The 14,579-nt window shown below is 44.7% G+C and overlaps 1 pseudogene; it reads right to left on the bottom strand.

The window, feature by feature from the left end:
- Positions 1 to 6,948, bottom strand: part of LOC142440009 (uncharacterized) — a 120,363-nt pseudogene extending 113,415 nt beyond the window's left edge.
- Positions 6,949 to 14,579: the final 7,631 nt, after the last annotated feature.

The following is a 14,579-nucleotide window of genomic DNA, read 5'->3' as shown; positions in this document are numbered from 1 at the left end:
TCCAGTTCACACAACTCTTATTCCAATTTATGCACCAAACACTAAAGTTAGTGATGAAGAAATTGAAGATGCCTATCAACTTCTTCAGCCTGAAATAGATCAAACATGAAATCAAGATGCATTGATAATCACTGGCACTCCTCAGATCATAGAAGATTAATAAGATGAATCCCAACTGTCCAAATGAACAAGGCCATGTTTTGAATGATATACTTATTAATTACTATGGAAAAGGACATCATGCTTGGTAGAGGGGTAGCAAAAAATGAAGGGCCTCGAGGGGACTGAATGACACAGTGGCTGCGATCATGGGTTCAAACACTGGAACAACTGTGAGATTGATGCTTGGCGGTGCTTCTTTCTGTTGTAGAGGGTTGCTATGGGTCAGAATCCACCACTTGTCTGTCATTTGTCATTCTGGGGTCGTTCATGTGTTGCTATGATGCTGGAAGCACTGGTCATTCAAATGTCAGCAGGGTCAACCAAAGTGAACAGGTTTCGGTGGGATTTCCACAATAATAACAGACAACGAAGAAGGAATCGTCTGCCCACTTTGGAGGAAGTAGCCACTGAAAACCTTAGCACAGCTTTGCCACGTTGTTAGGTATTGAAGGCCTAATGAACGGAAGCAGAACCTTGTTGGAGATAGTGGTGGAGGATGTTTCAGAGGGCACTCAAAATGTGACTGAAGGAGAGCCACTTTCTTGGAGTGGAATTGGCCATAATATTGTGAATGGAGTAAAGCCTGTTGGGGGCGGAGCCTTCAGAATCTTTGTTTGCTGATGGGGCAGCATCAATGTAAGTAAAAACAGCTGCAAAAATCTGCTAATGATTGGAAATTGGAATGCGCAAAATATGAATCTAGGAAAATTGGAAGTTGTCAAAAATGAAATGGAGTATTTAAAGATCAATATCCTAGGCATTAGTGAGCTTAAATCGACGGCTATGGAACATTTCTACTCAGAAAACCATGTGGTTTATAATGCCAAGAATAACACAATCTAGAGGAATGGCATTGCATTCACCGTCAAAAAGGAGACTGCAAAATCACTTGTGAAGTTAAGTGCTGTGATAGGATTATATCGATCTGCATTCAAGGAAATCCAACTAATACAACTATTATTCAAATTATGGACCAACTACCAAAGCCAGTGAGGAAGAAATTGGAGAATTCCACCAATTGCTTCAATTTGAAATTGATCAAATATGCAATCAAGATGCATTGGTAATTGTTGGCTATTAGAATGCAAAAGTTAGAAACAAAGAAAGAATGGTAGTTGGAAAATATGGATTTAGTGATAGAAATGATGCTGAAGATCCAATGATAGAATTTTAACAATGGCTTGCTCATAGGAAAAAACACTTTTCAACAACACAAAAGGCAGCCGACTATTCACATGGACTTCCTTGATGGACTACACCAAATCAAATTGACCTCTGGGGTGAGGCACAAAGGAGAATCTCAATAAGAACAGCTAAAACTAGACAGGGCTGATGGAACCACAGAGCACCCAAGGCTCACATATAGCTTCAGACTGAAGTTGAAGAAAATTAAAACAAGTCTATGACTGTCACAACATGACTTAGAGTCTATCCCATCTGAATTTCAAGAACATCTCAAGAAGAGATTTAATGCATTGAACACTAATGACAGAAGACCTCATGAAACAAAAACATCCTTCATGAAGAAAACGAAAGGTTGTTTAAATGACAGGAAAGAAAGAAAAGATCAAGGTGGATGTCAGAAGAGACGGAAACGTTCTCTTAATCACAGAGTAGCTGAAGCAAAGGGAAGAAATTATGAAGTAAAAAAGCTGAACAGAAAAATTTTAAAGGGAACCTCAAGTAGACACAGTCAAATACTAAAATAAAATTATAATTAGAAAAATTAAAAGGAAGGACACACTGCATATTTTCAACGGAAAGAACTCAAGAAAAAATTCAAGTCTTGAGGTACAATATTGAAATATTCTATGGGCCAAATATTGAATGATGCAGGAAACATTCAAAGAAGATAGAACACATACACAGAGCTACTGTAACAAAAGGAACTGGTTGACATTCCAATATTTTAGAATGTAGCATATGACCAGGAATCAGTGATAATCTAAAAAGAAATCCAAGCTGCACTGAAAAAAACAAGGCTCAGGAATTGATGGAATACCAAGTGAAATATTCATGAAGCTGATAAAGCACAGGAAACACTCATTTATGCCAGGAAATTTGGAAGAAATCTACTTGGCCAACTGATTGGAAGATATCCTTATTTGTACCCATTCCATAGAAAGGTGAACTAACAGAATGCTCAAATTATAGAATACTGTCACTGACATCACCTGCCAGCAACACTTTGCTTAAGATCACTCAACAAGGGTTGTAGCAGTATATGGACAGGGAGCTGCCAGATGTTCAGGCCAGAATCAGAAGGGGAAGTGGAACAAAGGATATCATTGCTTGCATTAGATGTACCTAGGCTGAAAGCACAGAATCCCATAAAGATGTTTGTGTTTTATCGACCCAGGCTTTCAACTTGTGTGCAACATAGCAAGCTGTGTACAGCCTTGAGAAGAATAGAAATTCAAGAACACTTCATGTGGTCATGCAAAGCTGGGCCATGGATCAAGAGGCAGTTTTGTGAAGAGAACAAGGGAACACTGCATGGCTTACTATCAAGGGAGATGTGTATCCTCTTACCATTCTTTTCAAACTGTATGTTGAGAAAGTAATCAGAGATTCTGGATAACTTGACTATGAATGTGACTTCCAGATTACAGGAAGGCTTATTTACACCCTCTGATGTGCAGATGACACCACCTTGCTTGCTGAAAGTGAGGAGAACTTGAAGTACTTGCTGCTGAAGATCAAAGACCATAGCCTTCAGTATGGATTATGACTCAATGTAAACAATACCAAAATCTTAACAACTGGAGGAACAGGTAACATTATGATAAATGAAGTAAAGATTGAAGATGTCAAAGATTTTGTCTTGCTTGGATCCACAGTCAGTGCTCATAAAAGCAGCAGTCAAGAGATCAAAAGATGCATTGCACCAGGCAACTCGTTAGACTCTTGAGAAACAAGGATGCTTCTTTGAGGACTAGAGGGCACCTGACGCAAGCCATGGCATTTTCAATTGCTTCTATGCATAAGAAAGTTGGACATTGACTAAAATTGTGGTGCTGGCAAAGAATATTGGAAATATCATGGATTGCTACATGGAAAGACAAACCTGCTTGTAAGAAGTACAGCCAGAGGGCTCCTTAGAGACAAGGATGGCAGGGGTTTGCCTTACATACTTTGGACATGATGTCAGGAGAGACCGATCTCTGGAGAAGGCCATCATGATGCGTTAAGTAGAAGGGCAGGGAAAAAGAGGAAGATGCTCCAAGTGATGGATGGACAGTGACTGCAACAGCGGGCTCAGGAATGGGAACAAGTGTGAGGATGGCGTTGGACCCGGCATGGAGTCGCTATCAGTGGGGACTCACTCAGTGACACCTAACAACTACAACAACAAGAAATGGTCAGAGTCCGCTCCATGACACCTAAGAACAACACGCGCAATCCACGACTCCTTGTCTGGACTTCCTGTACATGTGGGAGTTCTAAGAATGGTAGTTCTAACCTTCATTATGCTATAAAATATGGAGTGGCCCAATGAGACCTGGTCCCCACATGCTGCCACAGGCATGGAAGGTTCAAAAGTTTGAGGCTGTGATCGGGTTCATGGTGGGTTGTGGTCTTAGAGGATTTGATGGTGGAGGAAGGGCTTGAGCTAGGTCTTAGAAGACGGGTAGGATTTGCCTGGGATGAGAGACGATAGAGATTATTTTCACTTATCAAGTCCTGCTTGGAGACTCTGGATAAGAGCTAACAATCAGTCTCATTCAATTCTCCACAGGCCTAAGCAAGTCTCTATATTATTATTTCCATTTTAAAGATTAGCAAATAGAAGCTCAGAAAACTTGAAATCGTTTTCATATCAAAACAATTATTAAAAGCAGAGTCAGGCACTCTGTTTCCAGAGCCTGCTTATTAGCAGCCATTCTGAGCCACTCTACTGCTGCTGGGCTATTTCTTTGGGGCTTGACGGAATTCTGGTAATGCAGCTGGCAAAGCGTTGACGTAACCCAAGCTATTTTACTTAATGGAGTTAGAAAAATCCTCATTACGAAATGCAGTTAGCCTAAGCACTTTGTTTAATGCAGTCTTTATGGAAGATATTTTTCTAACTTTCTACATTGCTCAAATGCAGGTTAGATGCAGATGCCACCTCAAAGGGCCAGATAACGTTGAGTGTCTTCTCTTGTTTACCTATTAGTGATTAGAAGCTAGGTTCTGTTACCTAGTCAACAAGGACATTCTGAGACCGACCTAAAACTTACAGAACCTTATTGTGCTGTTTTGCTTGTTCGTGGTTAACAGTTGTTTCCTGAGGTCACCCTGAAACCCGAGTTAACGTAAAACATCTATCCATGACCCCCCCAAAGTGTAAATCCCACAGCCGAGGGTAAATGTTCGCTATGTGTTCTGATTTCAAACGGGACACCACAAAGGACAATCTAGTTTACACTGCGGAGGTCTCCTCACCGGTCTACCGTCTACAGAAAAACTTCTCAGCAGAAAAGTGGGTGAAATGAGACAGCAGTTGGTATAAAACATGACCAAAAAGAGAATAATTTATAAATTAGCAAGGGGACATAGGGGAGGGAGGGTGGGAGAGGGATAGAATAAGTGACGGTACATTGAGGAGGTTGTAATGAACGGATTATAACGAACGGTTGTAATGGGGAAAATGAGGAGCTGATGCCAGGGGCTCAAGTAGAAAGGAAATGTTTTGGAAAAGACGACGACAACATATGTAAAGATGTGTTTGACAAAGTGGATATATGTATAGATTGTGATAAGAGCCTCCAATAAAATAAAATAAACAATTTTTAATGAAAAAATAAACCAAAAATCCCCCCAACTTCTCTTCCCTCCTCTGTCTCTGAGTGGGTAAATTGGCTGCACCCCTTGAGGAGAGCATGCGTATCTCAGGGGACACAGGGCTGCGCGCTGAAAGGGAGTGGTACAAACCCACCAGCCACTCGGCGGTCGAAGGAGGAGGCAACCTCGTCCCATGAAGACCGACGGCTTTGGAAACCCCATGGAGCCGTTCTCCTCTGTCATGCAGGGTCGCCATGCGTTCGGATCGACTCGACAGAAGTGCATTTGTGGCGTATGGAGGAAAATTAGAAATGAAGAGAGACCAAAACCCAGTGATGGCAGCCTTTATGTTCACTATTTCTCTGAGGTCAGCGTCCTTGGAGGTGCGGCCGGACAAGTCAGAGGAGAGTGGGACAGTGCTTTGACCCTGCCATTCAACGTGTCAGCTCCCATAACGTTAGTCTTTGAAAGTGGCGAGGTTTTTTCAGTTGTGTGTTCAGATGTCTTCACTCTGAGTTAAAGGAGAACCAGATCCACGTCTTCTGCCCGGCCGGGAGTGGAGCAGCGGGCTGTGGAGGAGAGCAGACCCCCCTCTTTGTAAGGGTTGAGCCCCAAACACAGGTGAGTATCCAGTGCATTTTGTGCCAGCATCTCGGCCTTGTTGCCCCTAGCGTTGGGACACAGGCAAATGCCATCTGCATAGACCTTGTTTTCCCATGTCCCGCATCTACTGCCATCATTCTTTCTTTCTGTCTGTGAGCACTTTTATTTGCAACCAGTCTTACCTTCAACAATTCATACACATCTTGTTTCAACTCATCCGTTCGTTACAACCCCCTCAATGTACCGTCACATATTCTATTTTCTCCCCGTCTTTCTTAACCCTCTGGTTCTATCATTCACAACACCTGCTTTTCCAGCTACTGAGTTGAACAATCCATTGCAATGGCCATGCAGAACATGCAAATAATATTCATAATTAAAGGGTTTATTAAGGAAGTTAACAGGTTGCAATGAAAGTGAGAAATGCTCAGGATACAGTTGTTCATCAAGACATGCTACAAAGTTCTTCCAGGATACTAATAAATGCCCAAGGGCATGTCCCTCCACTATAAGCCACAACCCGAAGGCACTCAGCTCCACCTCCCTGAGTCAGCAAGCTCAGTAAGTATCCCAAATTAAGTTCCCAGAGGCAACCCAGCCCACAAGCCACCCTCCTGTCTAAAAGCACTCAGCTTTCCTTGCTCTGTGGGTTGGGAAGTCACCACTCTTCCATTCTTTGGCTCCTGTTTCTGCAACTGTTCTTCTGATGTCACAGCTGACTTCTAGACCAAGGAGGCTCACTGCTCAGGTTCACAGGATATGCTCCATTCCTGGACCTTGCTGATAGTGAAATGCCTCTCCTGCTTCTCAAAGGACTCCTTCTATACCCAAAGATGGCAATCCAATGACCCCTGTTAACAATTACTCAAAGGTGAATCCTATCACCATCTTTCCCCACGTCCTTCCCAGACCCTTGCAGGAAAAGGTGCTTTGGTGGGAGTTGCAGACACTTGGCTAGAACAACTGCATCAGATAATCCACCGTCCCTACCCCTTTGAACTTGGTGGTTGGGTAAATGCTGCCCTTTTGACCTTAGTGGTTGATCATTCAATCATCGGGGTGAGTTTCCTTTTAGACTTGAATAGTAGCTAAGGGCCATAGTCTCGGGGGGCCTGCCTGTCTCTTTTACTATCATCATTGTGTCTTATGTGTCATGGCTATGTTCGAGGGAAAGGAAGGGGGACACTGCATAAAAAATGTGAAGCGCTACATACAGCTCATCTCCGGCTGCTTAAAAAGCCATAAAGACAGTCCCACAACCCAGTAAAGGGAGATGGAGCCCCAGGCATCAAAAGCCGTTTCAGACATGATCTCTGTGCCCAGTGGGATGACCGGAGAATCTGGAGATGCCACATCAAGTCCCCCCATGAGTTCTTCGTGACGGCACGTGGACTCTGGCTTGAGCAGCTGTATCATTGGGACTTCGTTCTGATGAAGAATTATACCCGGATAGGAAATCTTATAACCAACTATTCACAACTCTGTTGCAGAAACTTAGAGAGGAGTCAAGCCTTGGAAGAGCTTATCTCCTGACCGTGGTAAGCAAGCCTACGCCTGTCACTGGAGCCCGGCTGTGCACCGGCTGTGCTCTCAGGGAGCCTGGGTGGAAGTGTGGTTGGTTTACTCCTGCCTTGCTATTTAGGGCTCAATTCACGACAGACACATAGGCCATATGGACCCCTCTCTCTGCTGTGAGAGAGAGGGGCTGCTCCAAGTACCCTCGGTCCTTAAAGGGGAGAAACCTGGTGGGCCCTGACGTAGCACGGTGATGGCTTTCTGTCCAGAGTTCAGTGTACCTCTCTGATGTCTTCCTCTGGATATCTGAGCTCAAGTGTGAGATTGTGGCTAACCCCAGGAAGATGGGGAAGGGCAGAAGCCAGCCTAGGACTCAAATCTTTGTGTAGAAGAAAGCCCGTTGCCCTTCGGCACTAAGGGGACTCTGGCTGGCAGTGCCTGGGGACTAAGTAAAACAGGCCTGGCAGGAAACTGGCCTGGAATGAGGCATGGCTCTCGTCCTAGAGGCTGCGGGCTGGGTTCCCTGGCTTCAGAGGGCCAACAACTCTTTGGGGAATTCAGACGAGCCTGTCCTTAAAACTCTGCAGTGGTGGCCCTGAGAGTCTCTGGTCCGGCCAGCCATTGAGTCGGCCAAGTGAAGTGCCTGGCCCCACGCCACAGTGTCTAAGGGAGTAGATCCAGCAGTGGAACCCTAAGTTGCTTTCTCCTGTACTGCAGGACCTCCCCCAGAAGTCTCAGCCAGCAATGCAGTCTCAAGTGTGGCCAACCAACTGGAACACACACACATTGTCAGCAGGAACACGGAGACCACATACTCCTTGGAGAGGTTGATAATAGGTGCATTCTCGCGCCAGAACCTTCAGCTTTGTCTAGTTTAGGAGATGGGGCTTTCTGAAATCTCTCTGCGATGAATTAGCTCTGTGAAGGATGCCCTCCTCTCTTTCCCTCACAGAGCAAACCTATAAGCTGAGGTTCTGTTTAATTAACCTCTCTGGCTGAGCAAACATCCTCTCTTATGGTCACTCATGTTCTCTTCTGAGACTGAGATTCAATAAACGTAAGAAACCCCTTTCACTTTGTTCATCTGCCTTCTCTCTGTGTCTTTGTGTTAGGCACGGTTTTCTCAAGAAACAAAACCAGGACACTTATGATTTTTTTGAGAAGGAATACAACAGCTAATTAGTTCACATGGCAGTACAGAGGCCTCAGTTTGTGTTAGTCTGGATACTTCAAAGAAACAAATCCATGGAAACTCATATGTATACGAGAGAGTTTTATATAAATGGTAAGTGTACATCAAGAAAACATCCCAACCCAGTGCTGCCCAAGCCCACAAGTCCAACATTAACCCATATGCCCAACACCAATCCACAAGTCCTCCTCCATCTCACAAAACAGATGCAATGATGCCGACTGATTGCAGGAGGAAAGCCGAGTCAGTGAACATGTAAGTATCTCAGCTCTGGCAGGGGTCTCCACGGCTGCTCCAGCACCCAGGGCTGCATCGGGATTGGTCAATGTGGTTTCTCCTCAGGGATATCTTGCAGGAAGTGAGCCTTGTAAGCTGAAGCAGAGAACTGGCTCCGGCAGCTTGTACCTTGGTCCGACCATCAGAAAGCAAGAGACCCGAGAACTAGAAAGGGGAGACTCACTGAGCCATTAATCCGTCCGCCCTTCAATTAACCCCACATGTGTTTATTGGCCAGGTTGGCACAATAAACTAACTATCTCACAGTTCAACTCACTTTTGTGGAACAGTTAATATACTGAAGATCCTTCAACTCATACAGGCTGCCAGTCCAGGCAGACAGACAGCCCACAGGCAGCAGACAGCAGGGTGGAGCAGTAACAATCAGTAGCACAGAGCATAGCGAAACAGGTTTTATGGGGTCTTGAGCTCTAGAGATAGATGCATGGTGACATGATCCACCAGCAGTGTGGCGAAGCAGGTCTCAAAGGAGGCTCAAGCTCTAGCAATGCACAGCAAGGTGACACAATCCATGGTTTGGCTCAACCCACATGTAGCGCAACACACGGTTGAGGCAAAGAACTAGCTCAAAAGACAGCACCAGGGAGAAAAAGAGATGGGATGCTGGCCTCAGCAAGCATTTATCTCAATTGCCCTCCAATCAAGCTGTGACCTGATTAAACTCCGCCCACATGGTCCTATGGAGGCCTGGATGGCACAATAAACCTAACGATCACAGCCTTCAACTGCTTCATCACACAAGGACACTTTTGACTTGCCCTGGAGAAGTCAGAACAGCTTCTTTCCGAGAGATAAAACGTTCCACACAAAAGCCCAGACCCTCCCAAACCCGAGTGGCTTCTGTGTCCCCATGTTAGGAGAATGATCCTTCATCTTCACAACAGGGAGTGTGAAAGTGATCCACCTTCCAGATCGGGAAACTGAGGCTGGGCTTCCCTGTCTTGTCCAATGCTCGAACATAAGAACAAAGAGAGTATTTGCACTCAGGCCCAACTGCAAAGCATCTTCCTCCATAATATCTTACTCCTACACTTGTGAGGTTAACTTAGAAACATACAGGACCCCGAGGTTCACAGTGTTCTAGGGTACCTAAGAAACCGAAAATCTCAAATCTAATTTAAGGAAAATATTTAAGTCTTAAACAGGAAAAAATAAGACAAAGACACCTCCTCTGGATGAGGGATATTCTTTTTTTAAAAAGATAAATCATTTTATTGGCAGCTCTTAAAACTCTACATCAATTATACATTTGTACATAGGTTGCCATCATCATTTTCAAAACATTTTCTTTCCACTAGAACCCTTGGTATCAACTCCTCATTTTTCCTCCCTTGTGACCCCTTGATAAATTATAAAATATTATTGTTTTTACATCTTAAGCTGCCCACTCTCACCCGTTTCTGTTGTTTGTCCTCCTGTGGGGGGGGGTGCTCCATTCCTCCTTTCTCCCCCCACTTTCCCCCTACCCTTCACGATATTGCTGCTTTCATTAGTGGTCCGGAGGGATTAATCTGTCCTGGATTCTTGGATTCTGTGTGTTGAGAGCTTTTATCTGTACCAGTGTGCATGCTCTGGTCTAGCCGGATTTGTAAGGTAGGACTGGGGTCATGATAGTGGGGGGAGGAAGCATTAAAGAACCAGAAGAATGTGTGTCTCGTCGTTGGTGCTGTACTGCACCCTGCTGGCTCATCCTTTCCTTGTGACCCTTCTGTGAGGGGAAGCCCTATTGTCTACAGATGGGTCTTGGGTCTCCACTCTAATCCCCCTTGTTTGCATCAATATGATTATTTGTTTTGGGTCTTCTGATGCTTGCTACCTGATCCTGTCGACAACCTGTGATCACACAGGCTGGTGGGCTTCTTCCATGTGGGCTTTGTTGCTTCCCTGCTAGGTGACCACTTGTTTAACTTCTAGCCTTTAAGACTCCAGATGCTATAACTTGTAATCATCAGGCACCATCAGCTTTCTTCACCACATTCGCTCATGCACCCATTTTGACTTCAGCAATCGTGTCAGGAAGGTGAGCATCACAGAATGCCAAGTTTTTAGAACAAAGTGTTCTTTCATTGAGGGAGGACTTGAGGAGAGGCCCAATGGAGGGACATTCTGTGCATGAGGTTGTAATGGCATCCAAGTTGTAATGGCATCCAGAGCCTTCCAAAGGACATGGTAGGGCAAGGGACACTGTCACAAAAGCGTGATTGGCCATAGCTCAACACATCCCAAATACTGTGGGATGACAGGAACAGGAACGGGACCATGATCGAGACACAAACAATATATTAGACAGAAGATTTTACAAGATTGGTTCAGAGCCCTCCCACCAGGGCAGTCAGGATATGACTCATGACCAGGGGAGATTAGCATTTCCAGTCTCCATTGAGGGCACACTCAACGGCTGTACTGCTTCTCCTTGGACCAACCAGGGAGAATGATGGCAATCTACTCACGATTGCACTCTGCCTGTGGGCAAGTCACGTCACTGTTGGTTAGTGATCAGAAGGAATTCAGCCTAGGCTAAATTTATAGGGAGGCTCATAAGTAAATTTAGGGCTTCCATTGTGAACTGTAGTCTTTTGTAAACTTGGTGCTCAGAAATTTAAGTGACTAAACAACGGCCTGAGCCCAGGAATTAGGCTGTCATCTAGCCTGTTGACATTTCACAGGGCTGCTGTGAGAACTGGCCTTTAGGCTGTTCACTCAGGAAAGGGGTGATCTCCGTTGTCCATGGTTTCACAGGGGATCCCCAATGAGGTAAATGTGCCTGCACCAGAAGTCTTTCCCCACCTGAAGGATAGGAGCCCACAGGACACACTCACCTTCTAGCAGGGGATGATGCCTTGATATGCCTGGCATGTCCACAAGGGAGTGGCGAGGCAGTGGACAGTCGTCATAGGCTACCACAGACCATAGAGACTGCGCAGATCAGTGGATTCCAGATGTGTGTTCAATAGAAGGACATTTATCCAAAGTCTTACAGGGAAGCTTTACAAAACGAAAAACAAACTCACTGCCATCGAGTTGATTCTGCTTCATAGGGACCCTATAGGACAGGGCAGAACTGCCCCTCTGGGTTTCTGAGGCTGCAACTCTATGGGAGTAGAAAGCCCTGTCTCAGTACTGCTCCCCATATTGGCTTTCCTTCTATCTCTGTCTCGCTCCCTTTTTAAGATCACTTCCAATCAACTAATCACACCCAAATCCTGTCTCAATATCCGCTCGTTGTTATTGTTGCTAGGTGCTAATCAGACAGTGTTCACACTCACAGGGACACTATGTACAACAGAATGAAACACCCCCATTCCTGCACCATCCTCACAATTGTTTCTTTGCTCAAGCCCATAACAATAGGCTCAATCCATCTCCTTAAAAGGATTGTGTAATGGATGTGTCAGTTCATCTCCTTAAACACTTTCCTCTTATTTGCTGCTCCTCTACTTCACCAAGCATGATGTCCTTCTCCAGGGACCGGTCTCTCCTAACAACGTGTCCATATGACGAAATCTCACCATCCTTGCCTCTAAGGAGCATTCCGACCATACATCTTCTAAACACATCGGTTCGTCCTTTTAGCGGTCCGTGGCACTTTCAATCTTCTCCAGCACCACAGTTCAAATGCATCAACTCTTCTTCAGTCTTCAGGGACACTCCGTATTCACTGTCCAGCTATCACAGGCGGATGAGGCCACTGACAATAACCCTGGCTATGGTCTGGCACAACGTCGTCCTCGAAGTACCATCCTTGCTTGTCAGTCCTCTAAAGAAGTCTGTGCAGCAGATTGACCTAATGCAACTCATCTTTGGATCTCTTGACGGCTGCTTCCGAGAGCATGCACTGTGTGGATCCAAGCAAGATAAAATCTTTACCAAATCCAACACCTTTGTGGGTCAAAATCTTTGTTTCTTCAGCCTCCGAACCCTCACGTGCTATGATCTTTTAGTTATAAATAGCAGATAACTGAGGAGCTAACTTAACCCATCAAGAGAATGTTTGGTCCATGAAATTAAAAACTCCAGCAGCTGATCGCAGGCCACCACAAGCCCCAGTGACTCCTTTGCACAAAATAGACAAATGCAGGCCCAGGCATTTCCCTGCCATCTGCCTGAAGACATTGTCGTAAATACACCAGCCTGAAGGACTGTGAGGGGAGCGGCCTTCCTGAGAGTGAGAACAAGGGCACTGAAACTGGATGGCTTATAGCAGATTCCAAGGTCCTTGCCATTGTCTCTTGTGGCAATGCCTTTCTCTACGCTGGCTCCATTCCTAAGCAGATCTTCCTCAGGGTGACAAGGAAGCTGTCAGTAGTAATAGGTGTCACATTTCAGCAATTCCTGCATAAAATGTTATGCCTGTCTCTTCCAACGGTCTCAGCCAAGGCCTTAGGGGCTTAGTGGGTTATGCATTGGGCTACTAACAAAAGGTCAGCAGTTCAATCCCACCAGCCTCTGCTGTCTGCTCCCATAAAGATCTACAGCCCCGGAAACCCAAAGCAAGCAGTTCCACCATGTGCTTCAGGGTCGTTATGAGTTTGATTCCATCCAATAAGAGTGAGTTTTTTTATGGTCAGTTTGATTCTATGCTCTGATTGACTCAACCAAGGTCACAGTTTCCCTTTGGACTCAGAGGACAGCTCTGTCCCTCCCCCAAGTCCTACTAGCTGTGACTGGAGGGAGGGGTGACTTCCTAAGACAAATCAGAGAATGCCATGGGAAAAGAAAAAGAGGATGCTGATTAGGCACAAACATTGTTTCTTAAACTTAAATGTGTACACAGATGGGTACACAAATAACCCAGTCAGCCACAGGATAGGGCTCTGTGGGCTCCTTGAATCCGTGTTTCTAAGGAAGTGCCAGGTGCCTGGCCACTCGCTGAGGTGCGCTGCACTTGGTGCTGCGAGAGCATGCCCTTGGGCTGCAGCTCCAGCCGGAAGTTGTATGTCTCTGGAGGCAGGCTTCTCTGAGGCACAACTGGAGAGAAGGTTCCGTTTCCAGGGTGTCCCCATCCTCTCTGCTCTCCATTATCCAGCTGAGGGGGCTTGTCCGAAGGTTGCTTGTGGGGGATGCACAAAGCTATCACGGAAAGTGTTTTCCCAGGTATGGCATTCGGCCGGTTGGCAATGGTTGGGTAGACCAATAGCTAATTTTGGGTTGAGTTTTGCTCACTGGTTGTTAAAACAGTGCTTGTGATCAAGGCTCTCTAAGGAAATCACAAACTTACATTCCTTAATCGTTTTTAAAACATTCATCTGCACGAAAGCGTGTTCTCAGCCCCTGCAATAGTGTCGGTTCCATCCATAGGCATAAACAATCTGACGGACCTATGCTTGCAATATTTACTTACTTATTTCATAAAACTCCTTATACTTTTGATGAAACACATTTTATTCCATTGTCCTTGTTACATTGTTTATAATCAAACATATAGTGTAAAGAGAAAAAATGCCAGCCAATGAAAGGGTGACACGTCATTCATTTCAGCTTTGTTTTATATCCCGAAATCCCACGTGATATTATTAATGAATAATGCAATCCCTGAAAGTGTTTAAAGAGCTAAAATATTGTGAGAAAAATTACTGTAAATTCAGCTGAAGTGGAAATGGATTTTTCAAAGAGGAACATAGTTGCCTGTTTCTAATACAGCAAACACAATGACTATTGTCTAACTGGTCTACCTTTAAAGGACTGGGATGCTGCTCCTACAGTGAGAAGACGATGCTCGGATAAAAGCAAAGACTATTACAAGTGAGGATGCCAATCAAGAAGCAATATGGAAATATTGTAAATAACAGCTTTATTGTTTTTTGTCAGGTATCACTTAATATTTTTTGTTAATATTTTAAAACTCTTTCTTATAGCATAATTTAGCTTTGTGTACCTCATTTATTGTTCTTATTTAAGTATTAACTGTATGAAAGCATAGACTACCTTTTGGTATGCCTTTTTTTTATACTTAAAAATGGTCCTTAGAGCAATGAATGAGTTGCTAGATGAGATGAATCCCACCACTGGACTTTCCCAGGTTCTGTTTGGGAAAAGCTCCTTG

Source organism: Tenrec ecaudatus, chromosome 2 (genome assembly GCF_050624435.1).
Source record: "Tenrec ecaudatus isolate mTenEca1 chromosome 2, mTenEca1.hap1, whole genome shotgun sequence".
Taxonomy (NCBI): Eukaryota; Metazoa; Chordata; class Mammalia; order Afrosoricida; family Tenrecidae; genus Tenrec; species Tenrec ecaudatus.
This window is presented reverse-complemented; position numbering and strand designations above follow the sequence as displayed.